At 43.5% G+C, this 27,255-nt stretch overlaps 1 long non-coding RNA gene across 1 annotated transcript in view; it reads right to left on the minus strand.

Moving 5' to 3' along the window:
• The window catches only part of LOC143844313 (uncharacterized), a 46,255-nt gene extending 20,621 nt beyond the window's left edge, over positions 1–25,634 (minus strand). Inside the window, exon 1 of the long non-coding RNA XR_013233945.1 lies at positions 25,564–25,634. This is a non-coding gene — a long non-coding RNA (uncharacterized LOC143844313). The remainder of the gene's footprint in view (positions 1–25,563) is intronic.
• Between the last annotated feature and the right edge of the window lie 1,621 nt (positions 25,635–27,255).

The following is a 27,255-nucleotide window of genomic DNA, read 5'->3' on the forward strand; positions in this document are numbered from 1 at the left end:
GGCTCGCCAGTGCGTTTATCTCCGCTCACTTGGAGAAAAAAAAATGGTGATCGCTTCGCCGGAAGATCAGAGGAGAGAGCTAGGGGGCGGGACTTTTCAGAAACCGCAACAATGGTAACACACAGAACTTTTTCGCTAGTGTTGCTGATTGGTTGCAAGAGTGTAGCGCTTTCCGGAGGGTGAATCCGCTTTTTGGGATTTCCCTGAAAGCGCTACAACAAAGCGCTTTTTGCGGATCGGTTTCAGGAGTGTTGCAGATTGTCAACGACGTTGTGCATAATGGCAAAACTGTAGCAATTTCAATTTGTAATCATTGTGTTATTTCGGACGAGTGCGGAATGGCCCAAGGGATCTGCCATTCTTAACTGTGCCGGTGATGGAAATTGGTGTCAAATCACAGCTGACATGGTTTTCGAATCAATAGATGTTCAGAAGTGGTTTGCCATTGCCTACCTCTGCACCAACCTAGTCAAACCCACAGAATGAAGCACCCTGTGGGGAGCACAGGGAGAAAGGCAGCCCTTCAAGGACACTGGGCTCAAGCCTCGTATGGCCTTAGAGGTCAAAACCAAAACATTAAACCTGATCCGGTACCTAACCGGCAACCAGTGCAGCTGCCTCAGCACTGGCTGGAGGCAAGCCTTCCAAGATATCTGCATGAGGACCCTAGCAGCCATATTTTGTACCAGTTGTAATTTCTGGTTCAAGGCCAAGGGTAGGCCAACATACCGTGAGTTACCAAAATCCAGCCTTTGAGATGACCGTCACTTTGATCACTGTGTCAAGGTGTTCTAGGGCCAGATAGGACACTAGTAGCCTAGCATATCATAGGTGGAAAAACACCACTTGGGCTACTCTAGTGACCTGTATCTCCATCATGAGGGTGGTGTCAAGAATCATGGCCAGGTTCCTGGCGGAGTACAAGATCTTCAGTTGTACCACATCCAGGTTGGGAAAATGCACTTCCGGATCTGGCCCCTTCCCGCTGAACCATAGGACCTCTGTCTTGAAGGGGTTGCATTTCAGCCAGCTTTGCCTAATCCATATCATCACCTCTTCCAAACAACCAGCAAATGTTTCTGGGGGAAATTCAGGGTGACTGTCTATCAAGAGACAGAGCTGCATGTCATCAGCGTAATGATGACAACCCAGGCCAAGACTCCAGACCTGCTGGCCCAGAGGGAGCATGAAAATGGAGAACAATGTCGAGAGTATCGCCCCTTGTAGAACTCCACATAGTAGATGATAGCTATGTGACTGCTCCTCCCCCACACGACCCCCTGTCTCCAGTTCTGGAGGAAGGAGACTAGCTATTTATGGGCTGTCCCCTGAATTCCAGCTCTGGCTTAGGCTTTCTTGAACTCTCTTTCAGTTCATGCTTCTAGGACTGTCTTACAAGGTACTTTTCTTTTCCAATGACAAGCTACTCTTTTGGCTCTCCCTAGCTCAGAACTAGAGTTTCTTGTGGTGCAAGAGCCTCTTGTGGTGCAGAGTGGTAAGGCAGCAGAAATGTTGTCTGAAAATTCTGCCCATAAGGCTGGGAGTTTGATCCCAGCAGCTGGCTCAAGATCAACTCAGCCTTCCATCCTTCCGAGGTCAGTAAAATGAGTACCCAGTTTGCTGGGGGATAAACAGTAATGACTGGGGAAGGCACTGGCAAACCACCCCGTATTGAGTCTGCCATGAGGGTGTCACCCCAAGTGTCAGACATGACCCAGTGCTTGTACAGGGGATACCTTTACCTTTAGCTCAGAACTGTCAACTGCTACACAGCTGCTTTCTAACTCCCACTGACTAACTTTCCCTTAGTGGTTCAATCTGTCACTCTGCTCTTAGCATTCCATTAGCTCCCATTGGCTGCTATTAGGGAGGAGCCGGACTGAATCTGTCCATTGCAGCAAGCTGTAGAACAGGGGTAGTCAACCTGTAGTCCTCCAGATGTTCATGGACCACAATTCCCATGAGCCCCTGCCAGCAAACGCTGCTGTAGAATACAATATGTGGGAAAAGAAAAAGGGTTTTCTCTTTAAACAGAAAAAGAAATTGACATTCTTTCCAACTTTTGATTGTAGACATTCTCTTAATGCGTCAGTTCTGGATAACATTTGCTATTTGTCACCTGCATTTGACAAATGAAGATTTTTGCAATAATAATGAATATCTGATGGCATCTGAAAGCCGACAAGGCCATAGCAATTTTTTTTTTAAAAATGCCATATCTGATATGTAGCCATCAATATTCTAAATTTTTTTCCATATATGGTACACGGGAGCCATCAACACAGAGCGGTATGAGACACAATGCAATAATAATTTGATGGATTCTGACAGCTGACATACAATAGTGATTAGAATGTGAGAGTATCTAATAGATGTCCTGCAGTAGTGATGTAAATATTGTTTCCTATTCCTATAATCACTTGTTTGCTACTTTTTTTCCTGACAGCCAACTACCAAGCTGGCTTCCTTAAGTAAAAATAAATAGGCCTTTCCCTTGGTTTACATTATAGAAAGACAAAACTTAACAGCATCAACAAGGCAGCATTATGCCTGCATTATATTTAGGAATGGGCATACACCACATTTGTGCAGTTTGGTTCATGGCTGAACTACAAACGCGAACCTCAAACAGATACACATTGGGAGGTTGGTTTGCAAATTGACCCATTTTGTATAAGTTTGTGAGGCATTTAAAGTTTAAACCCCTTCTTCCTTACTCCTTACAAAAAAAAATACCCAGGGATCAGAAAGCAAAAAAAAAAAAAAAAAAAAATCCCCAAAACTGCAGGGAGCAGAAAGCAGGGGTTTAAATGGTTTCAAGCCATTTAAACTAAGCAGCTAATTTCTATGAAGCAGCCAAAATCCATGTCACCATTTGGTTCATGCCCGTCCCTAAATATATGTAAAGCTGACTATGTATTTCACCATAAAAGTCACAAAAATGGACAGCACATGCAAAATCTACCAAAACAGTAAAAAAGCAGAAACCCAATTGACAAACAACCAAAATAAAGAGAAACAAAACAGCAAATATTTACCGTCTCTAGCCAAACATCCTTTCTCCCATTTCTCAACATAAAGGCAGGATATTCTCTCCTAATCTATCTGAAGTTTGGCAAGGAGTTTTAATTGACAGAGCAATGGTTCTCAACCTTCCTAATGCCGCAACCCTTTAATACAGTTCCTCATGTTGTGGTGACCCCCAACCATAAAATTATGCAAGTCTTCTTTAACTGAAATTGAACCGAAACTGAACAATGACATGAAGATCCATTTTTAATGATTGCATATAAATTGTTTTTTTTACCTGGGGTTTGTCAGTTCAGCTCTGACTCTCATCCCACCATGCCGATGAACAGATGAACGCTCTATCTCGATCTATCCCACAAGGCTGTTATGTGGATGGGGTCCCTGCAGCCAAGCTGCCTGCCTTTCCACAACCCCTGTGAAAGGGCCATTCAACCCCAGAAGGGGTCCCGACCCCCAGGTTGCGAACCACTGGCCTAGAGGAAAGAAGCCCTGGAAATTTCATTCCAATTGGGCGATGGGGAAAAAATTGTCATTGGCACAAAAGAAAAAATAACTATAAGAAGTAGCTTTAATTAAAAATTAAAATTAAACCATTTTTTAAAGAAAAGAATAAATACCAAACATAGGGGCAGAGCTCATATTCCTCTCAACAAACAAAGAGCTAAATTCGCTGCATTAATTGTGTTTCTTGAGCGGAAAAAATATATATAAGGCCTACAAACTCCGCTCAGTTGGACTCGAGGGCCATTAAACCACTGCAGCGTCTTTAAGACCCAGAGTGCCCATTTCACGTTAATTACATTGGCAACTGCAATGAGACAACAAGATTGCTTACCTGCATGTGCGTTCCTACCTATTTGCATTCAGTTGATGCACATGGCCCTGGCAGCTCTCGACATATATTACAATGCTATTTAAAGCCACCAAACAGCTCCCTGGTAGATGTTTCCCATGGATCATAGTGCCTGGAATAAATCAAGAGCTAAGAGGCTGCGTGATTAAATTTGGGTTCTTTCATGAATAAGGAAAGAAAGACAAATGAAATAATCAGATTGTGGAGGGCTTGTGGCTGGTACATTTTTTTGCAATTCATTCTTCTCCATCTTCCGCCAAGATTTATACATCGCCAATGGACCTCATTGGTTATCAACATGAGTATTGGGGTTTTTTTTGCTTCATACAGTGATGAATATTATTGTTCCGGAGCCGTGCCAATGTTTGCAACATTTTTGCAAATAAATCTCTCCTTCTATAACATGCAAATTAATGACAATGCCATCAAGGAGAATGAACTGAATGAAGATCAGGCGTCCTACCTGTTATTAGAGTCAATTGCCTTCCTTAAACAAATCAATCCACTCTAGTTTCCCCTGAATAAACAAAGAAAAAAGGAAACAATTGAGCCTCCTTTTTTCTTTTCCTTTCCCTTATTTAGGTGCCTGGCCTTGAACTTTAGCTAGTAAACCACTGGTGAATGCCTGGTCTGTTCTTGTGTTTTTGTAAAGTACACTGAATTCTAGGAGACGGACTGGCTGTTTTGACAAAGGATTATCATTGGCTGTATTTGGTTGTGACACAGTCTACGGATGTAACAGAATTGATTTTTGCTATATATTCCCTGTCATGTAAGAAGATCATAGTCTGACGAAGGGTGCTTGCACTCGAAAGCTCATGCCCTGAATACATCTTTGTTGGTCTTAAAGGTGCCAACTGGACTCTGATTTTATTGTGCTTTGTTCTTAGTTAGCCCCAAATGATTTTTGCAAACAGGGTAGGAAGAAAGAAGGCCCAGGTTTTTTTCAAGCACAATTCTAAAACTTAAAATTAAAAAAAAATTTTTTTTCAAAATTAATAGACACACAGATATATAGAATAAGAAAAAAAAACAAAGCCAATAAAATGTATGAGCAAAAACCCCCCAGAAGAGTTCACTACACAAAGCAATGATGGAGATATGACAAATATGGAATCCTTATATTTTGGTCCTCTTTTTTGGGGGGTACTTATTTTAATTAGTACTGGTTTTTTTAACCATATTTTGAAGGGAGGTATATTCTTGTGAACTCTGGTGCTGGAGAAGACTCTTGCGAGTCCCTTGGACTGCAAGGCGAACAAACCGGTCAGTCCTAGAGGAGATCAGCCCTGACTGCTCCTTAGAAGGCCACATCCTAAACATGAAACTCAAATACTTTGGTAGGTCCTGAACAGATTGGTTTCTTGCAGGGTAACTATACTATAGATCATTGTTTAACTCTCTCATGCCTGGCTGAGAAATATACGTCCCAAAATGGTAAGAGGCTATACACAGCTTTTATAGACCTTAAAAGTGCCTTTGATAAGATAGATAGGGATATGCTCTGGAATAAATTGTGATTAATGGGTATGGAACCGAGACTTGTGTTTCTCATCCAAAAACTTTATGTGTCCACCTCCTGTCAAGTCCGGTATTCTTCAAAGGGAGACTTAACCGCTAAGATCTCAACGACCATTGGAGTTAAGGCTGTATTCTGGCCCCCTTGTTGTTTAATTTATTCATTAATGATTTAGCGCAAAAACTGGAACCTATTAATGGTCATCCCCCTAAAACCTTATCATAGCCCTCTCTGAAGCCTGAGGCAAAGAGAAACATTTTGCTCCTCTTCCAACAGTCTAGATCAGTGGGTAGCAGGAGATGTGAAAGACATCTACTTGAGACCCTGGAGAGCTGCTGCTAGTTTGAGTGGCCAGTACTGAACTTGATGGGCCAGGGGTCTGATTCAGTTTAAAGTAGCTTCATATGGGTATACTGCAAAACATGATTTTGAAAAACCAGACATAAATTCAATGAATGAACGAACGAACGAACGAACGAACAAAAAGATGGATGGATGGATGGATGGATGGATGGATGGATGGATGGATGGATGGATGGATGGATGGATGGATGGATGGATGGACAAACAGAAGAACAAACGAATAAACGTATAAATGAAAAAAATGAATAAATGAATTAAAACATAAGCAAATAAATGGCTCTCCCAGATTACAACGTCACACCTCTCCAATACCTCCTCCTAGATATCCTACTCCAGTCAGCAATGGCAGTTACTGATGACCAGTGGGAACAGCTGTTGAGGTGTAGCAGTCAAGAGTGGTGGCCTCTAATCTAGAGAACCGGGTGTGTATGTATGGATGTATGGATGTATGTATGATTAATTAATTAATTAATTAATTAATTAATTAAAATTTGTTCAACACTTTTTGGGTGGCATGACTATATATGGCCATGCTGACCCACCTCCCTCTCCCAAAATGGCCAATGATGGGCCTGGAAGGTGTGGGGAGGGGAGGGGCCCCAGGTGGGTATGTCAACATCTATGCTTCCCAACCATAATCTGCATGATTGCAACACTGAAGAATGTTTCTGGGGTTTCTCAATGATAAAAATGTTGAGAAAGGCTGCTCTAGTATTTACCATCTCCAAATTTCAATTCCCTGCTTGGAAAAGGGGGTGTAAATGGATGGGATGGACCCTCCTATTGTCTCTAGCTAAAGCTATTAACGTATCCTTATAGCTTAGGTGAGCCTGGAAAGTAATTGAATTCATCTCCTCCTCCCTGTCTGATCTCTGCTCAGAGAGAAATAAACTTTTAAGAAAGTTAATGTTTTGCTCATTTCAACGTCCAAGGGGGGGAAAAATGAATTTCTTCACACTGTGCTAGAGCTCAAAATGTTAGCACTCTTACGCCATGCTTCCTGGCCAGTATCGGCTGCTGCATCACAGTGTGGTGGATGAAACACAGTGTGAGGAATCACTCATGGTGGGAAGATGGCGCTGAGCAAGTGCAAAGCGCCACAGGGTCAGGCATAGTTACTTCTTTCCTGATTTGCCATATAGCCTACCTTCCTCGCAGTATGAGATGGGGTACAGAATATCAACCATGCAGGCGTAGAGAATAAGACATCCCATAAATAATGCAATGCATTTACGATGAGAAAATGAGAAGAAGATGCAGACAGTGATTACAGATTCAAAGGGACCTCACCTTAATGTTGTGTTCAACGTGGAAATCAGTTCGAAATTGTACACTATCAGGATGCTAACTATGTACATGCTACAGTGTCATCCAAGAGGCTTCTGGAAAACAAACTGCCAAAAAACAACACAAGCTAACAAATAGGGATATGTACAGCAGCCGGGGGTGGGTGGGAGAGATGCAGTATTGTTCGGCTTTTGGACTTTGGAAACCATTTACCTACCAGTTTTCCAGATCAGCTGGGTCCCCAATACCATTTTGGAATTGGCTTTCCAATACTGTTTGGTTTTCTTTTAAAATTCCAAAATGTGAGGGGACCACGATGGGGATGCTTTATAGGAGGCTGGAGTGATTCTTTTTCAAGCAAAGTATGCCAAAATTGCAGGGATACCAGTATTGCTACCCCACTAAAGCTTTTCCAATTATCAAGCAAACTGGATTATGGGGTCCAATTCTATTGGCTTCTAAACAAGCCCCCCCACCCTACACACACATACACCATTTACTTGTCTTCATTGTTTCATATGGGGAAAAACCCATGCCTTCTCTAGGGCAAATAAAGCAAACACAAAAGAGCAACCACTGGAGAAGAATTTCTAAATGAAAAGTAACCTGACAAGCAGTTTCAAGCCAGAGAAGCCAAGCCAAACCAACTGGTTACAAGCTGAATAGGTCCAATGTCAAACAAGAGTATCCAACTTGGGAAAATACCCCCCTTCCAATACAAACTCTTTATTTATTTTTTTAAAACCCAGTCATTTAGAACTTGAACAAATAAAAAGAAGTTAAACATTTTAAACAAGTCAAAAGAGCATAAACTTTAAACCCTTCCTCACCCTCCCTCCATCCCAAAAAATATGCCTTAAAAAAAAAAAGGTTGTGATTGTGTTACAATGCTGTTCCTAAGGTTTTTTAAAAGCAGTCTTGCAGTCTTACACAACAGCATTATCTGTCCCTCTTAATAAAACAGTAAGGAGGGTTGGGGTGGGCCGAGTCCGTGATCAAAACTCCCGGATTGGTCCCTTGGCCCCGGACGGACAAACGGAGAGGCCAATTGGAAGGTGCAAAGCCTTCACCGGGACAGACCAGAGTTCCATTCACCCAGCCCAACCAGGGGCAGTCTGGAGACATCGCTGCCAATCTGCTCCTGACCACCAAAGGGAGAGGAGGTCAGCAGGGCTGCCAAGGGGGATGAGAAGAGAGGCTGCACCAGCCCTTTTCGCCCCAAGGCTGTCCTAACTGTCATGTCCAACTGCAAATGGCCTCAGAACCCTGACAGAGCTGGCAGGAGGCTGCAGAGTGCGCTCCCTTCCCCTCCCTTCAGGTCTGATGGGAAGGAGCCTCTGACCATCAGTATCCAAAGGAAAGCCAAAACAAGGCCTGGAAGAGGAAGGGCTCCATCCCTCCTGCTTCTTGGGAAGCCTGTGAGATGGAAGGAAAACAGACCTGTTATATACTCCTGAATATTCCCAAATATTTAGGACATGGTTATCAATATGCTAGGAATCCTGAATATTGCTCCAGGTGCCCAGAGTATATTTGAAAAATACTGACAAGTTATTTGCCATTTATTCAGGCCATAAATATCCAAATGGACATCCCTAGGAACCAGTTCCATGATGATATTGCTTCTGACTTCTGTATCCAGGACGAGAAAATGTTGCCAATTATATAGGAAAATCTTACCGTTTGTTTTGATCTTGCAGGATAAAAAGAAGTAGGAATCCAAAGGGGGAAGGGGAGGAAATTGCACCGAGGAATCCATGGAAGGATGTAAATTAAATTATTGCCTTCAGAAAAAGAGGGCATGATGATCAATCAATGAATTGATTATGTGTCACAGTGCTTTAATTATCTCACTAAGATGTCTAAAGCAGGCCCATTAGTAATTGAATAATCTATTATGCCTGGGAGATTTATCAATGGCAAGTATAAATAGATTGCATTTTCTTGTTTGCTTTTTACAAGGCAGCTTAAGTTATCTAACAAGTGGAAGGGAAACAAAGAATCCAGTGTTCCTGACACAGCATTTGCTGTATGAAGAAGAGGCAGGTCATCTATTCCCTAGGATCTTGATTTCCACTGTCAAAAAGGACTGGCGTAAACCTTTCATTCTAATCTAAATGTGTTCTATGACCTGACATGTATATGTGGCTCTGCACATAAAGAACTGGGCTTGTATCTGGGAAACAACTTTTTCTTCTTCTTCTTCTTCTTCTTCTTCTTCTTCTTCTTCTTCTTCTTCTTCTTCTTCTTCTTCTTCTTCTTCTTCTTGTTATTAGATTTATTACCTGCCACTCTCAGCATGCCAGCTCATGGTGGGTTACATAACAGTCCAATACAATAACATCCCCAAGTAAAACCCGTATCATAAAAATGTCAGGTTCGGACACTGCCTAGTTGATCTCATTCATTCCCAGTAGCTATTACACATTAGAATACTATTTCTGTGCACCATAAGCAACTATCCATGATACACTGAAGGAAGTCCAATGGTCCCTTGTTGAGGTCCCAATCCTTCGGTTTCTGTCTCTTTCCACTCATGGACCTTGAAAGCCCTATAGCAGGGATAGTCAACCTGTGGTCCTCCAGATGTTCGTGGACTACTTAAAATCCTGACGTTTTGTTCTAATTGATAAAGTTGTGTTTAATGTCTTGATTATATGATTGCTTTTGTTAGACACCACATTAAAAAGCAGTAAAAAAGTTTTGTCTTTAGGGGTTTTTTTTGGGGGGGGGGGTTGCCAAGATACAGCTAATTTATAATGATCCCATAGGGTCTTCCAAGGCAAGATTTTCCATTGCCTGTCTCCGCTTCGCAAATGTGATATTTTGTGGAGATCTTTGATCACAACACTAGCCAGATCTGGCAAGGTTAGGCTAGATGAGACCACCCAGGCGAGGCCAAAAGAAGATATCCAAATAACTTTTAAAATGTATTAATTGTTTGCTGCTCCATTGTTACTATGGGTGCCAAGAGGCCAACATGACTCCAATCAACAGATGAACTTCCTTTGAATCAACTGGTTGGCAATACACTGCCAGTCTGGTTGGATCTTAATTGTGATCCTTCATGGCTAGGAGAAGGCTCCTTCACACCTTCACACCTAGCAGAACCTGCTGCCAGTAATGGATGAGCATGAGGGCATGAACCAACCATCAAGATTCCTCCGTCTCTCAAGAACCTGTGTGTATTCATCTGGCCACTTTCATAGGAGCACAAGAGCACCCGCTTCCGTTAGCCTTATCTCCAGTGCTTTAATAATGCATATATTTAAGATGTAGTCTTTAAGGGAAAATCAATAATGAAATAATAGTAATTAATAGCAGCTCAGATTAATGGAGTGATTTGTTTGCCTTCCAGATGAGCACTATCCCGTAGGCATGTTTTATCACATTAACGTATTGAGCAGACCACTTTAGACCCATTACCGTTTCTCTTGCACTAAAGTGCCTTCTGGAGGAGGGAAAAATATATTCAAGCATCTGCCTTTAAATTTAAAAAAAGTATTTTAGATAATGCCCATCGTCAATCTGTGTACAACAAGCATCAGAGACCTGCTGGGCCCTGGAGGTTTGTTGTTTTCCTGACGAAAAGTCAGATTTTTTGTTAGAAAAAATGATTTATGATTCGGCTTATATACGGCCCATCTCTACAAGCAGGCTTGTGACTGAGACCACAAAGTTCAGAACATGAATTAGGGAGATAAATTGTTAAGACACATTTCCCCTCCTACGTCGACAGAGATAAAGATTGACGGGATCTTTGTCAACATGACAATAAGGTAGGGATACCCAAGTGGTGTCCATGGTCATGTTGACATCCATTGATAGCTTCTCTGGCGCCTGCCCAGTGTTTTTAGGAAGCTGATGGGACCAAGTGGGAATCCTGCCCAGCAGGCTTCTGATTGACTATTAGAAATCTGATTGTCTTTGAGGAAAATGATGGAATTGGCAGAGATGGCCATACTCACTTCATTAATTAGAGAAAGGTCAGCATCCATATTCACTGCTAATTGGAAACATCAAATAGACTTTTTGTGTGTGTTATGGAGGGAATGCTCGGTTGATATATGGTTTTGAGGATTAATGGGGGGAAATATGAGTTTATAAAGAAAAGAAGTATTTCATCTTTTTAATATAATATTAGTGTAACTGATAAGTTATTTGACATAGATTAATCATAGATAAATTTGCAAGCCTTTTTAATATTGTTTCAATGGCAGCTGTTCTTTCCATGTTGGTTTTATTCCTTCCCACATTCCCACTACTTTTTAAAATAACTCCTTTTTGCCTCCTGGGTGTAGCTCTACCTCCCATCGTGGCCATTATGGGGATGGCTCCGCCTCCCACTGCAGCCATTTTGTGGTTGGCGCCCACTATGATTCGGTTTACTACAAGCCCACTACAAGCAGGCTTGCGACTGAGACCATAACGTTAAGAATTATCGCAGAATTCTAAAGTTCCACAAAGGCTCCAAAAAGTTTGGGATCCCTGGCAAACAGCAATAATTTATTATGAGACATATTTGGCAGGCAAGCAATGCACCAACAGTGTAGACAAATGCTGAAAGTTTATGTATGCCCACATAGTTGTTCGCAATGGGACTTGCCATTTTATGTCAGCAGATATTTCCACAGTTCCATGCAATGATTGGAAATATCCATTAGAATTTTTAGCATATCCATGGACTTTATCATTCGGATGAGTGCATTCATGTATTTCTCCTCCCCAAAGCCTCTCCTTTCTCCGTCACTTATACCTTGGGGTAGGCAAAGGACTCAAACTTTATTCTTGCACCTTTTCCTTAACTCTTACATTCCTATGCTAATTTAATGCCATATTAAATATTCTGTTCCACTATATCTGACCAAGTGTGTGTGCACACAAAAGCTTATATCCAGAACTAAACTTTGTTAGTCTGAAAGGTGTCCCTGGAGTAAAACTTTGTACTACCACTTCAAATCAGGCTGGCTACCTGTTTGAATTTATGTAAATCCATTCCACCTGTCTTGGAAAATTCAAGGCTAACTATGCATTATCCCTACCCTTAATATAAAAAAAAAACACAAACAAAAAAACCTGTACAGAAGAATTGTGAAACTGTCAAATTTTGGGCTGCCCTGTCTTTCATTCCCATTGCCAGTTTGCCTTCTGAAGTATAGGATTGTTCTCCGGAGATGGAGAAACCTTGCCAGTCTCCCTCCGGCTTTTTGTAACCTTTGCAAACAATTTTCCAAACTTCAGCAAAGTATTGTGCATTATCCTGTCTCCTCTGCACAGAGCAAAGATAACACTGGCACAGCCCTTCTCCATAAAGGGGCTTGAACATCCTTGTGTATTTCATCCCTATCATAAAGGGACTGTTGATCCCCCAAAGAGCTCAGGGATTCATTCATGGCACTCACAACAAGCCTTGGTTGGACTGAGGCAGCATGACTGGCCCAGGATTGCCTAGTCAGCTTTTGTGGCTGAATGAGGATTTGAATCCAAGTCTCCCTAGACTAGACAGTGCTTGGTCTTTCCATGTGGGGCAGCAAAGGGTATCAATTTCACCTCTGATCTTTGCATCCTTTGCAACAACAATGGTCAGTTGGAGGGGAATTCCAAATTCAGATCTTCTTCTCCTCTGCCAGGGGGTATCAGAACTTCCTGGGCTGGCCTCAACCATAGAACCGGTGGAAGAGCTCCATCTTACAGGCCCTGCAGAACACTGAAAGCTCTGAAAGCTTCTGGGATCTAACAAGTTCAAACAAGCCCTGAACCATCCAAGATGCTAGACACACCGAATTTCCCATTGAAATCGAAAAACCCACATATTTGCTTAAGGTAAATAGATTTCCCTAGCAGACTACATATTTGTAAGTTTATCGTTGCCTGCTCAAGGAGTTCCTTAGCTGTTTGGGCTTTTTATTTTGGAGCAATTGAGCCAATTACACTGCTGCACATAATATCTACAAGTACTCAGATCAGCATTTCTATACTGCTGCTCAGTACTGTTTGGAGTGGAGAACATGACGAGCAATTAAGCAAATTGTACATGCCAATGCATAACAATGCTTCAGATACATATTTGCACATAATGATACAAATGCAACCCATGTTTCAGACCCAGTTAGCCAAAATTGCTTTTGAAACAAATGACTCAGATACGCAAGAATAGGCACGCGGGAAACTGGAAACATACTCGGATAATAAAAGGGTCAAGTTCCGCATATTCCTTAAAATATTCTTTTTTTATATAAAAAAAGGTTTGCGGTACTTTTCATATTAATGAAGGTGAATTACATGGGGGTCATTGCTTTCCTATACCACACAATACAAAATAACCATCCAGAGTTAAGATAGTTGGGGGGGCATTGTGCACAGCAGCAGCCACACTGGGCCACTGTTGGTGTGTTGGTCTGTGTCCACACGGGGAACACATTTCAGCACCAGGGCCCATTCTGCATACATAGGATAATGCACTTTCAATGTGCTTTGGCAGCTGGATTTTCCTGTGCGGAACAGGAAAAATCTACTTTTAAAGTGCATTGAAAGTGCATTATCTATTGTGTGCAGACTAGGTCCTAATCTGCTCCAGCACTGGAATATGCCTCGTGGGGGACACATTTCAGCAAGACACCTGGTGTCCTGCTGAAATCTGTCCCCCCAGGAAACAAAGCAGCAATCCCACCTTCCTGCAAAATAAACAATCCCAGTCCACCCACTGCAAAGCACCACAGAGCCAGCTGGAACACTTTTTGCCCCCTCTGGGCCACCTGGAAAGCCCAGCTCTTCCCTGTCCACATGGGCTTGCCATGGGACAAGCCCAGTTGGCCCCACAGTGGGCTAAGGGACAAATCAGTCCCATGGTGCTAACTTAAAACTGGTCACAGGGGGGACCCTGAGTGCCGACCCCTCACCCACAGTGATGGCTGGCTAGTGGGGGCTTCCAAGTCATGATCTTCATTCTTCTCTCGTCCAGGGGGCATCAGATCTTCCTGGGCTGTCCTCAACCATAGAACTGGTGGAAGAGCTCCATCTTGCAGGCCCTGTGGAATGCTGAAAACTCCCACAGGGCCCTCAGCTCGTCCGGGAGCTCATTCCACCAGGTAGGGGCCAGGACCGAAAAAGTCTGGGCCCTGGTCAAGGCCAACCAAACTTCCCTGGGGCCTGGAATCACCAGCAAGTTACTGCCTGCAGAGTGCAAGGCCCTGCTGGGGGCATAGGGCAACAGGTGGTCCCTCAGATATGTGGGTTCCAGACCGCAAAGGGTCAGATAGCAGTGTTCCTTGGCTACAACCTCCTCTTGCGATGGCCGATGGCCTAGTGCAATAAAGTTTGACTTGACTTTCTACAACCTCCATATCTCCATATATCTCCAAATGTGTCTATCTGTCCCAAAAGTGAGAAAGACCAACAGAAAATAGATGAAAAGCAATGGATCCAATTCCCTTCCTTTATACAAACAATTTCACATGGCAGATTCTGGGGGAAATTCCTGTCAGGGAGGAGTTGGGAGGTACTGTACCTCTAACGAAAATAAAGAGGAATGCAGCAAGAATTTATTTTACTTTCATCACAGGGTTGTTGCTTTTAAAAAAATTCTTGAAACATGCTAATTCATGTCATGTTGCGGCCCATTTACGGTGAGAAATGGTTCCTGGAGAATAAACAGAATCTCTTAAAAGCAAAGGCTGGTTACCGTGCTTCTGTAGCTTTTGTTATGGGATTTTGATACATGGGGCAGTGGGAGGAGGCGAGATGTATGTTTACTACAACCCTTCCAGTAATACGACCACTTTCGATTTAATGTTAAAAATTAGTTTCCAAAGCTTTTAGGGGGAGACTTTCCCATTTGAAAACACATTTCTGGTGCATCATTCTTTCTGATTTATTCTGGGTTGATGGCATGTGCTCTGAGCTAAAGTGTAAAGCTCAAGGAGAAATTTACCTCATTCCGTGTTTTTGCGGTTGATTCCAGCATGTAAAATTGTTGTTATCCTACAGAGTAGGGATGTGCCAAAGAGAGAGAGAGAGAGAGAGAGAAAGAGTGAGATGTTTGGGGGGGGTTCTGGGATTTTGAACTGGAAGAATATTCCCAAATCTCAATATTCAGGTTCACTAAATAGTAAGGAAACCTGAATATTTTGCTCCATTTTAGCCTGTGAGAACCATTATAGTCAATGGTCCACATAGAGTGTTATAGAGGGAGGGGGCTGTGTTTTTGAGGTAGAGGAACCAAATTTGCAGCATAGATACCTCTACTCAAGAAACAACAACAACAACATTTGCAAAATATTGGACCAGGAGGTCCAATTCTACAGACCCCCGAAGAAGATGCTCCATTCCTCCATTGTTTGCATTGGAGTGGGGATGGTGGTTTCATTGGAAACAGCAGAGGAGGGAGAAGAAAGCCAAGAGGCAAATCTTTACTGAGGGAAGTTTAGGCTTCTGGAGCTTCTGCCTAGAGAAGTTAGGACTTCCCCTTTAATGCAAGATTGCAGCCAGTGAACAAGGAAGCCTTTGAACTGACACCTAGGCCAATTAGGGCTTCTGCAGTAGTGGAAACAGGAATCTGGATGTAGTCCTTGCCCAGTCATCATGGTTCTTAATATAGTTAAGGGAATTTGCAAGAAGTTAAAACCATGTATATAGATTGGTAAAATGCAGCACAAATTTAGCAAAAGTTAAAACTGACTGTACAGCTTCTTTTTAACTTAGAAGAAGTGAGGCCTGCAAACGGAGAATAGTGTCTACCATATGGATCCGAAAATTCCAAGAATGCTGTGACATCACTTCCTTTTCCAAAATCAGAAGAAACTTCCCAGCATGGATGGATACTGTGTTTCCTCCCATACCCCCCCCCCCCCAACTCAGTTGAGTAAGGGTGAGGGGAGGCCGGTAGAAAATTGCCTGCTGAAACCCTAACCTGGAGCTATATAGTGCAACTGTCTTACTCCAGTGATTCCAAAAGAGATGAGAGATATGTTGAGACAACATACCCGAAGGAGGCTCAAAGCAGCTTACATTCGCTTTCCCATTCGTCTCCCCACAACAGACACCCTGTGAGGTGGGTGAGGCTGAGGGAGCCCTGATATTCCTGCTCGGTCAGAACAGTTTTATCAGTGCTGTGATGACCCCAAGGTCACCTAGCTGGTTGCATGTGGGGGAGTGCAGAATCGAATCTGACATGCCAGATTAGAAGTCCGCACTCCTAATCACTACACCAAACTGGCTCTTACTTCTTGATTACAGTTTTCACAGGCAGCTATAACCAATGGACCCTTGCCCCATAAAAGGAGAGCCTAGAAATTACTGCAAAAGTAATCCCACAGTTCAGTTACATCCTCCAGAAATCTTGCCACACAGGAAGTGGTTTGCTGATATTTATCTCTGAGTAGCCAAGATGATTTAGCTTCCGAAGAGACAAAGTCTTATTAGAGATCAGTTGCACTCTTTGTTCTGAAAATTTGGGGCAGTCAAAAAGACCTAAGACCCACAGAACTGATGCTGTTGTTGCCACAATTTCAGAGTCTACCTGAATATAGAGTTCCATCAAATCTCTCTGTCCATCAGTCACTGCTGATGGTCGGACATTCAGGTGGGCAAGCAGGAATGTTCTTCTGTACTTTGGAAGAGTGAGCTCAGATATTTTGGCATTGTTATATTTTTGGTATTTATTGTTTCTTTCACATCATGGGCAATGCTCAAATGTGATAATTAATGATCCAGTAATCTATCCCAATCTCTTGTGTGATGATCCATCTTGATTAGTCCAAGAAAGCTGAGTTCTGTTTACAAGATCCTGATTTTCAGATTGAATGTTCTGTTCCAGGCCTTTTGCTTCAAAGGACATCTCTCCAGCTTCAGCTCTCAGAACTATTCCAGACATGTACCATGGGATTCACAAAATATTATATAGGGATCTTAAATTGCGATCTATCAATGTTGTCTGTTACTGCTCTGATCCAATCCCCAGGGGCAAATAACCCCTCCCCAGAAACTCTAGCATTAAGTACTGTAACTGCTTCAGGAATGTATTGGCCACCAGAGAAATAATAAAATCTCAAGATGTTGTTCCCAATACACAGCAATTCTTAAAGCAGAGTTCAAGTGCATCTTGCTTGAAAAATAACTCCTAGTTATTTGAAATGAGCCACATGCTTACTTCTTTATCCCTTTTTTTCTTTAATGAAACAGAAGAAACTTACTACAGAGTATGGTTAGAGTATTGCTATGGTCCTACCACTGAAAAGGTCACATGGCTCCATTTGTTCCAGGATTATTTCCAAGTCTTGGTCCGCTCCTGACTCCTTCTTGAATTGGGAAATTTCTTCTCCATTTGGCATTTAGTCATGTATTTACCTCCCTACACATCTCTCGCAGTCTTTCATATTTTGTATTATCGGTTAATTCCATTCTCAAATAACTTAGCAAAGACTGCAATAAACCATCCCCCCTCCCAAAAAAAGAGAATAGGTGTTAAAGCTTCAACTCAACAGTCAATGGCTACTATTGTAGCAGCTGTATCAGGCTTGACCACTTGTGCACCTTCTTCCAGAAACAAAAATCGCCCCATGATCTGCCATTGACCTCATCTGATTGGGCTGTAAACACAGTACGGAAGAGTTTAAACAGCTCGCTTCAGAATGGCACACCCGGAAACGGGCTCCCGCTCCTTTCCTTGCAACTTTGTTTTAAGACCTCGGCTGTGATTGATAGACTTGTGATGGGACATGGCAGAAGAATGCGTGCAAGGTCCCAGTCAATAACAGCTCCATTTTGACATCCCTGTTCTGGACTGGTAGATTTTTGTCAGAGGAGAAAAGAAGAACAAAACAAAATTATGTCTGCCATCTCTTATCCCGTGATCATATCGGAGACAGGGATCTTATTTTGCTTTCCACCCCATGATGTGTTTTTTCCCCAGCCCATTCATCTTTCAGGGTTGTCACGGTTCTGTGCCCCCTCCCAGATATTACAGGCCTGCATTAACTCGGTTGCAATGAAAATCCGTGTAGTTATTTTCGATGCTGCACCGATGCAGCTGTCACTACACACTGCCTGATGCTCTTTTGCTTTTCTGCTGAAGCGAGTCTTAAATATTGATTCACCTGTAGATCACTGGGGTTTGGAAGACGCTTTCTGCTGTGCTTAGGATATTGATGTTTCACGGGAGCCTCAAGGGTTGCTACAGCTTGAGACGGCATGTTGGATTCTGCAGAACTGTGCTTCTTAAAATTGCCTTGGATTGACTCAGGGTCAGAATGTACCTGGCTGGGCCAATGGCGATCATTACACCCGAAATGAAGTATGGAAGCAAGGTTGTGGCTTACCAAGACACGTAATGTACACATGGACAGTTGTTTGCAACACAAATGAGTTGTATATGCAGTCTGCCCAGGTTTTTGCCTTGTGCAGAGGAGGTGCATATAACACAACAGAGTGTTGGCCAACAATGGGAGAGGGATCCTAAACTACTTTCCTTTGGGTCATGCAACCCTTAATTCCCAAACTGCGCCCCTGGTATCCCATCCTGAGTCCCAGCCAGGCCATGTAATCCCTTGCTGTGGATAGGCCATCAAAAGTGAGGCAGGAATGCTTTGGGATGCATAGACCTCCTCAGCCCACTCCAGTCTACTTGCTTCAAATTATCAGGGACTACCTAGCTGGGTTAGCCCCATTAAAGTTGTTGCCTCTCGTTGTGGCCCCTCATTCAAGGTAGTCCAATCATTCCCATTGTTCTCCCCTTCCTTATTTAGTCTCCGTCCTCTTGTCCTCCGCCAGCTGGGACAATAAATTGCATGTATTCCAGATACCCAACACCGAATAGCACACCATTCTAGAAAACTGAGCCAATATGCCTCAGGGTGGGAGGGTTGGAACTGCTCAGTTAGCCAGCTGAGAAGAGGCTGTAAGAGAGTATGTGGCACCTTTTATAGCACCACAAACTCATTCCTCTCCCCCTCTCTTCTTTTACGAGGCAGTGTCGTGCCACTCATGCCTGGGCCGACTCCCCGTGCTCCAAGTAGAGTGCCACCCTGCCCCGCGCCACCACGATGCGTCTTCAGTGGCAGTTGCAGTGACTCATGGGAGGCTCTTTATCATTGCTCAGAAGACAGAGATTCACTGTCACACACAAACCCTCCCTGTGATTAAAGCACCAAACATATTTTAAAGGCAAACATGCTTAATTTACATAACATATTCAGCTTGCAGAATTCAGCTTGTCTTCTTGCAGAATTTAAAAAAAAAAATCTCTAGGGACGCACAGTGCTGCGTATAAGACAAGTGGCCTAACATGCCTGATAGAAACATGATTAAATCTCACCCCCCCCCTCCGACAGCCTATTAAAAAGGAAGGTGAAAATAATAACTACTCCACTTTGAAGAAACCTTTCTGTACTTTCAAAACAGACTGTTTGATATCTAGCAAATATAAGGGAAGCTTTCCCCCTCCCTATTGAGCTTTAAAAACAACAACAACAACTGTGGATCAAGCTCTTATCAGCTAGAGTAAAGAAGATTAGCAAAAGTCTTTGAAGCACCTGACTTTTTTAACAAATGAAAAAAATAAATATTCAAAAGACACATAAACACTAAGTAACAGCCTTTTGCCAGGCATCTCAATTACCACGGATGAAGATAAGGAGATAGATAGATAGATAGATAGATAGATAGATAGATAGATAGATAGATAGATAGATAGATAGATAGATAGATAGATAGATAGATAGATAGATAGATAGATAGGCAGGCAGGCAGGCAGGCAGGCAGGCAGGCAGGCAGGCAGGCAGGCAGGCAGGCAGGCAGGCATTTCTCAGAGTTTGCAACTTTAATAGATTTAGATTAGAAACCAAAGTTTCATAGGTTTAGAATAGAAACTAAGTACAGAAGCCAACTCCCCCCCACTCCCAGCTGTCCTTTTGGTCCATGCTAGGACAAAGCCCAAGTTATGCTGGTAGAGACCTTTGAGGACATGCCAGTCCATTCATCCCCATCCCCTGAAACAGGAAAAAGCCAACCTTCCATGAAATCAAACCTCTGCCATGTTCTTCCTGAGAGACCTAGGTGTAGTCTGCATGGAGCTTTTATTCCAATCCCAGATCAATTCAGTCCCTATCATCTCCACTGAATGTGATTTCCATTTTGACTTTGTCCGATTTAAATTTTCCCTCTGCAACAAACATGATTGATCTGGAGTGACCCTACCTTTATCCTGCAATATCCTAGAGTGGTTTTAACCCTCAATATTTGAAGCATGAGATTGAGAAAGCATGAGAAATCATGCAGAGTCCCAGCTGCTTTGAATTTGCCATGGTAGAGAAGCCTTGATTAGCCAAGGCTGCCCAGATGACAAGCTTGCTTTAAAGCTCCTAATTTCTCTCAGCAGAACTTCTGTCAGTAGAGATGGGTTTTTTTCTCCCTCTTCTGCTGTCTCCAATCCTCTCCCCCCCCCCCCTTCAAGAAAGAGACTCCTGCTGTGCTTGGCTCCTCTGCTGTCTCCAATCCTCTCCCCCCCCCCTTCAAGAAAACAAAGAGGCTCCAACTGTACTTGGATCCCCCCTCCCCTTCTGAACTCCCCTAACCATGTGCAGAACACTTTTGTGTTTCAATGGGGAGGGGGGGGCAGAGGAAGACCCGAGTTCAAATCGATCTGGATTCAGCAGGATCCACACCGGAAAAAACAAAGTAAGTGCGGAATCAGCCCTAGTCTATAATTAAGCAGTTGGGGGACAGCACTTGATCCTCCTTTGGAATGTATTCTTTTGCTCCCTTATCTATTGACATTGTCATGAGAGAAAGAGAAAAGGAGGGGTGGAACCCATGAAAGTGAGATGGGTGGGGAAGAAGGACTGAATAAATAAATGCAGCATTTATATTAGTTCATTGACAGGGGGGACATGAAGCCACCGAAGATTGCCACCTACCCACCCACTAAGCCACAGGCAGATCTATGGAGGAGATGAACTTTTACTACAGTAAACAGGAGAGGGCACCGAAATGTCAGAGATTTAGGGTGTTGTTGTTGTTTTGGTCAGCACTGCGGATGGCCCAGTTTGCATTCTCTGCCTCAGGCGCCCAGCTGTCTCCATCCTTTGTTGCCCTCTGGCCATGCCTTGCGGATTGACGGAGGCACAAATAAACCTCTTGTTGTTTGCGGCTTGCTGGGAACTGCAAACACTGGAGGGATGTCAAGCCCCTCGTAAGCCTCCAATGGAAAGCCAGGGAGCTGCACTGAGCTTAGCAGGTCACAAGTTGTTCGGGCCTGTTTAAGCTACGCAGGCCAAACTCCCTTCATTTCACACAGGGCGAAAAACCAAACAAACGCTTTGAAGAGATTTGTCAAAGGGCTTCAGTTCTTTGACTTCCTTAAAGCTGTAAAGGTTCTTCCCGGCCCTCTAACTTGAAACTCGGGATGCTTTCGAGTTTCTCATCACTGCTGTTTCGACCCCCCGCCCCAAAATCCTCCCTTTGATTTTCCTTGTCTCTTGTGCCGGGGAAATCGGTGAGCCTTTCTTCGTGAGCCACTTTGTTTCCTCTCATGGAATTTTCCTCACGGAAAAGATTTGTTTTGCCACGTTATTTGTGCATCGGTAAATCAACCGTAGGCATTATGGTTGTATTATTCATATAAATTATATTCATGGGAACGGCATACAAAAACTGTGCTATAAGAATACACCGTGAGAAGGAAACTATAAATCCAACAGTGAAAAGCTGAAAACTCTAAGAGTTGGCAAAACGTGAATGAGGTAGGTCGGACTAAATTTTCTGCTAGTGAAACAGGGAAGGGGGGGCTTTAAATGGCTGGGGGGATGGTTGCCAACTCTGGGATGGGAAATTTCTGGATATTTGGGGGGTAGAGGCAGGGGAGGGCAAGTTTGGGAGAGGAACTTCCCCAGCACATAGACATCCCCAAAATCTCCAGGTTTTTCCATTCCAGATCTCCCAAACCTTCCCCCTCATTCCCCATCATTGGCTGGGAGCGGGGAGGATTTGCGAAGCCAAGATCTGCATGGAGAAAAAAAAAACATGTGTGATGGGGGGTTGTGATGAGCAGAAGTGGGTGTGATTGAATAGGAAATTTGGCAGGATCCAATCCAATAGCTAGTAAATGAAATGAAGCAAGGGCACTTACTTTGTTTATTCCATTGTCAATCCTGTTGAATTCAGATCAATTTGAACTCGGGTCTTCCTCTTCCTCTCCCCTCCCCATTGAAACAGGAAAGTGTTCTGCACGGGGTTAGGGTAGTTCAGAATGGGGGGGGGGGGAAGCCAAGCCTCTTTCTTTTCTTGAAAGGGGGGGGGGAGAAGAGCCAAGCAGGGAGCTTCTTTCTTTTCTTGGAGGGGGGAGAGGATCGAAGAAGGCAGAAGAGGGAGAAAAAAATACAAAACCGACAGAAGTTGAGAGAAATTAGGTGCTTCTCCTTTAAGGCAAGCTTGTCATATGGCCACCTTTGACCAATCTCTACCATGGTCTCTACCATGGAGGTTCAAAACAGCCTGCTTTTTCAATCTAGATTTAAAAAATATTGAGCATTAAAAGCACTCTAAGACATCGCACAATAAAGGTAGGGTCACTCCAGATCAATCCTTCTTGCTGCAGAAGGAAAATTTAAATCGCCCAAAATCAAAATGGAAATCGCATTCTGTGTAGACGGCAGGGACTGAATCGACCTGGGATTGGAATAAAAGCTTCCTGCAGTTTACATGAAGGAGTGTTAGATCTATGGGTTCAGAGACCAGGACACTGGGAGTTCATTTCTGCTCTTTATTGTGACCTCAGTCTGATGGTAAAAAGAGGCAAACCATACGGCAAGCATGGAGGGCATTTGGCGCTGTTCCTGAATTGCAAGATTTGTGTGTGGAATGCTTGTAGACAGTCATTGTGCCATTTTTAGTCCAGGTGTGGAAAGAATCCCTGTTTGAATCCTTGCAGGAGCTGTCCTTGTTCTCTGGCCATGCCTATTTGAGGCTGAGGCACTGAGTGCTCAGTCTGGGTGCAGCAAGTGAGCCTCTTGCCTAACCTGCCCCTGTGTACCTAGACTTCTGCTCCACCTCATCTCCTGCCTGTTCCTGATCCTTGATTGATTGCCACCTGCCTCAACCCTCAGAATGCCTTACACCTGCAGTGTCTTGCCACCTCCCTCTGGACTTCAGATCATGTACCAACCTGCCTTCTGCCTACTGTGAATGGTAAAAGACCACCTGGACTCTATGTGATTTCTATCATCTGGATGAAGAAGAAAAGAATAAGAGTTGGTTCTTATATGACACTTGTCTCTACCTAAAGGAGGCTCATTTTACTTTCCCCACGACTGACACCCTGTGAGGTGGGTGAGGCTGAGAGAGCCCTGATATCACTACTTGGTCAGAGCAGTTTTATCAGTGTCATTGCGAGCCCAAGGTCACCCAGCTGGCTGCATGTGGGGGAGAAAGGAATTGAACCCAGCATGCCAGATTAGAAGTCCACATTCCTAACCACTACAACAAACTGGCTCTCTAACCACTACACCACTCCTAACCACTACACCAAACTGGATGAAGCTACACTACACATCCCTTGGCCTCCAACCAGGACTAATGACAGCATAGCTGGGGACTTTACCAGCTCCAAGGCTGGCACAAACCCAAGGCCAGCCAGGATCTCCCAGCCTCCCCAGGACATAGTCTGCTTCTCCAGCCCAGCTGGAGATGGGCTATCACATATAAACTTTTGGGAGCAGTGAATTATCCATTATTAGTATTGGTGTCACTGCTGTGGAGCCAGAAACCTAAAGAAATTCCTTTTCAGCATCGGGAGAAAAGGCAACAGCAAGTCAGTTGGCCTTTCATCTCATTTGAAGACAGATCATTGGCCCATCCATCATCTGCTTTAAGATTACCAGCTCCAGGTTGGAAAAGACATGGAGAATTGGGGTATGGAGCCTGGGGATGGTGGGACTGAGCGACAGGAAGGACCTCCATGTTGTATAATGCCGTAGAGTCAATCTTACAAATCAACCAGGGGAGATCTCTATAGTTTGAAGATTGATTTTAGTTCTGAGAGATTGTTTACCACATTGGACAATTGTCTTAAGATCTTTCAATAGGCCACAGCAGGCACTGAACCTACGACCTTCTGTATGCCAAGCGTGTACTATATCATTAAATCATGGCCATTGGGTATGTGCTAACTAAATGTGCAAATCTGAATGAATTCTCTATGCAACTAACTCAAAACAAATCTTTGACTGCAAATTGACTCTAAAGAACAATATTAAATTTATCATGGATTTCAATATGATATGGTATGCATTCATGCTGGCAGAATAGTCTTAATTTCCCTCCCTACAAGAAAGATTGGGACTGTAGTTCTCTGAGGAAGAAGGGTATATTACAGTTATTTGCCTTTATGGAAAATTACAACACATTGGACTACTTACATCCAAGTCTTTTCATAACAGAACAGTTCACACCATCCTTTGGACGTCCCTGAATTATCTTGGGTTTCTGTTACCAATCTCCCTCTTTTTTTGTGTGACTAATCATTTGAAACCTTCATACAGAAGGAAATGATCAGAGCACACAGCCAGAAATATAGGCATATTTTTGCATCTGTTACTGCCCTCTTGGGATTATACCATTTTAGAAAGCAAGAGGAGCACACATATTTGACCACATTAAGGCATTGAAAAATACAAATGAAGAAACAACTTCTATTGTTAGAAAGGTAGCATGTCACGAAGAAGGCTTGAAATCTGCTCCCCCCCCCACCCCCATGAACTATTCTCATGGTCGGGTATTCATTTATAGTGCCCTATAGGGGCGGTACAATGTGGCATTTCCACACACTCTCTCTAGGGATGCCAACCTCCAAGTGGGGACTGGCTCTCCCCTGGCATTATAGCTCATCTCCAGACTACAGCAATCAGTTCCTCTGGAGAAAATGGCCACTTTGGAGAGTGGACTCTATGACACTGTACCCCACTGAGGTCCCCGTCCTCCCCAGGCTCTATCCTCAAATCTTCTGGAGTTTCCCAACCTGGATCTAGCAATGGTATCCCCCCAGCTCTCATTTGGGGCAGGGGGAGCTACTCATTCTATCCAGACCCAATTGTTTCCATCTGTATTTTCTCCCATATGGACATAGGGACTTTACCTTGGGCTAGTCGCAGTCCTGACAAACCTTGGGCTAGTCGCAGCTCTCACAAAACAGTTTTGACAGAACTCTCTCTGTTGTGGGGAGAGGAAAGGAAGGCATTCGTAAGCCGCTTTGAGATTCCCTTGGCTTGTGAAAATTGGGATATAAGAACCAACTCTTCTTCTTCTTCTTCTTCTTCTTCTTCTTCTTCTTCTTCTTCTGGCCATTATTCAAAATGTTGCCATTAGGTTAGAATTGAGAATTAAGCTTCAAATGAAGAAGGGAGTGCAAATATATTCAATGCATGACAAATACCGGGATACTGGGGGAACAGCCGTCTTCAGGCTAACTACAGTATCCTTTTCCTTGCTGCCTCCGATGCCCAGAAAATAGAATTGGTCTTACCTGGGAGCTTCAACCCCTCACATCTCTGAGTGCCGGCAAATTGCAGAGGTGAGCTACTTAACACATCCCTGTCTAATGACCTGTAATAATGAGAAATCTTAACACGGTTACTGTACGCCTGTTCTCCTGGTGGTTTATATCAATTATGCATAGTTCCCTTTCATTCCTACTGCTGCTTAATATCATTTAACCCATTAAACGATCGGCCAAGCTGAAACTGGGAAGGTGCCGGGATGATTACAGGATTAAATAACAGCCGCTAGGTGATCCTTTTCAGTACATCCCTTCAGACACCGCTGTGGCCTTCCTCAGGAAGAAAACTGAGCTAGCCTAGGACTACTACATTGGTCTCTGGAGAAGAAGAAGACAAATTGGGTTTTATACCCTGCTTTTCACTACCCAGGGGAGTCCCAAAGTAGTTTCCAATCACTTTTCTTTCCTCTCCCCACAACATACACCCTGGGAGGTAGGTGGGGCTGAGAGAGCTCTGACAGAACTGCTGTATGAGAACAGCTCTAAGAGGATTGTGACTAACCCAAGGTCATCCAGCTGGCTGCTGGTAGAGGACTGGGGAATTGAACCCAGTTCTCTAGTTTAAAGGCTGCCACACTTGAACCAATACTCCACTCTGGCTCATGCTACACCATGGTGGCTCACTGTAGCAAGCTATTTTCTGGGAATGGTAGAGTGGCCAACCTCCAGGGGGAGTCTGGAAATCTCCCAGAATGACATGTGATCTCTCAACTGCAGAGATTGGTTCCACTAGAGAAAATGGCAGCTTTGGTGGGTTGACTGTATGGCATTACATCCTGCTGAGATCTCTCTCCAAACTCTCTTCTCCCTAGGCTCCACCCCTTAAATCTCCAAGGATTTACCAATTCTGAGTTGGCAATCCTAGTTATTGGAGACTGGATCCATCATATTCACTAGCAAAGAGACACAATGCAGGGCATTCCAGGAACAGAAATTCCAGTGTTCCTTTTTCTCAAAAAATCTGGTCCAAGTGGGCATCGTTTGGATCAGAACCCGGTGTGAGGGGGAGTGAGGGAATAATGCTACCCCATGCAACATTTCACTGGTCTGAAATGGCCATGTTAGTACCTGTGTGTTTCCCCATCTGTGGGAAACAATGGGTCTCTGGGGCCATTTTGGGGTGCAAAATGGTGCAGGGGAAGGTGTAAATCTCCTTTACCTTGTACCACAATGAGAATTGGGTCCTGTGTACATGGAAATTACATAAGGAGCTCTTCCAACTTTTCATTTTCATTGCTTGTGTGATATTGTTCCAGGGGGAGGGGATCTTTCTTTTCTGTATGTGTTTGCATCCTTGATTCAATATTGCATTCCTGAATGTCCAGCATAGGGATGCATGCATTTGAGCTGGCTGAAAAGTACCTGGGGGGTCTTCCTCAGTGGTCAAATTATTGTGTGGAATGCACTCATGTATAAGGTATCTTTTCTGACAGATCTAGGAATGCACTGGTGATTTAGGGCTGGAAGTGCATATTTTAAAGGGTGGACTCCAAATCAGATACCTTTACATTAGAATGACTAGTTGGAACAGCACCTAACAGATTTTTCTTTGCCACCCAGCAAGCCCTTTGATTTCATACCTGAGTGCATTCCTCACAATAATTTGACCACTGAGGAAGACCCCTCAGGGTCAAAATGCATTTGGTCCATTCTGTGTTG

The sequence above is a fragment of the Paroedura picta genome, chromosome 9 (assembly GCF_049243985.1).
Source record: "Paroedura picta isolate Pp20150507F chromosome 9, Ppicta_v3.0, whole genome shotgun sequence".
In the NCBI taxonomy this organism is placed as follows: domain Eukaryota; kingdom Metazoa; phylum Chordata; class Lepidosauria; order Squamata; family Gekkonidae; genus Paroedura; species Paroedura picta.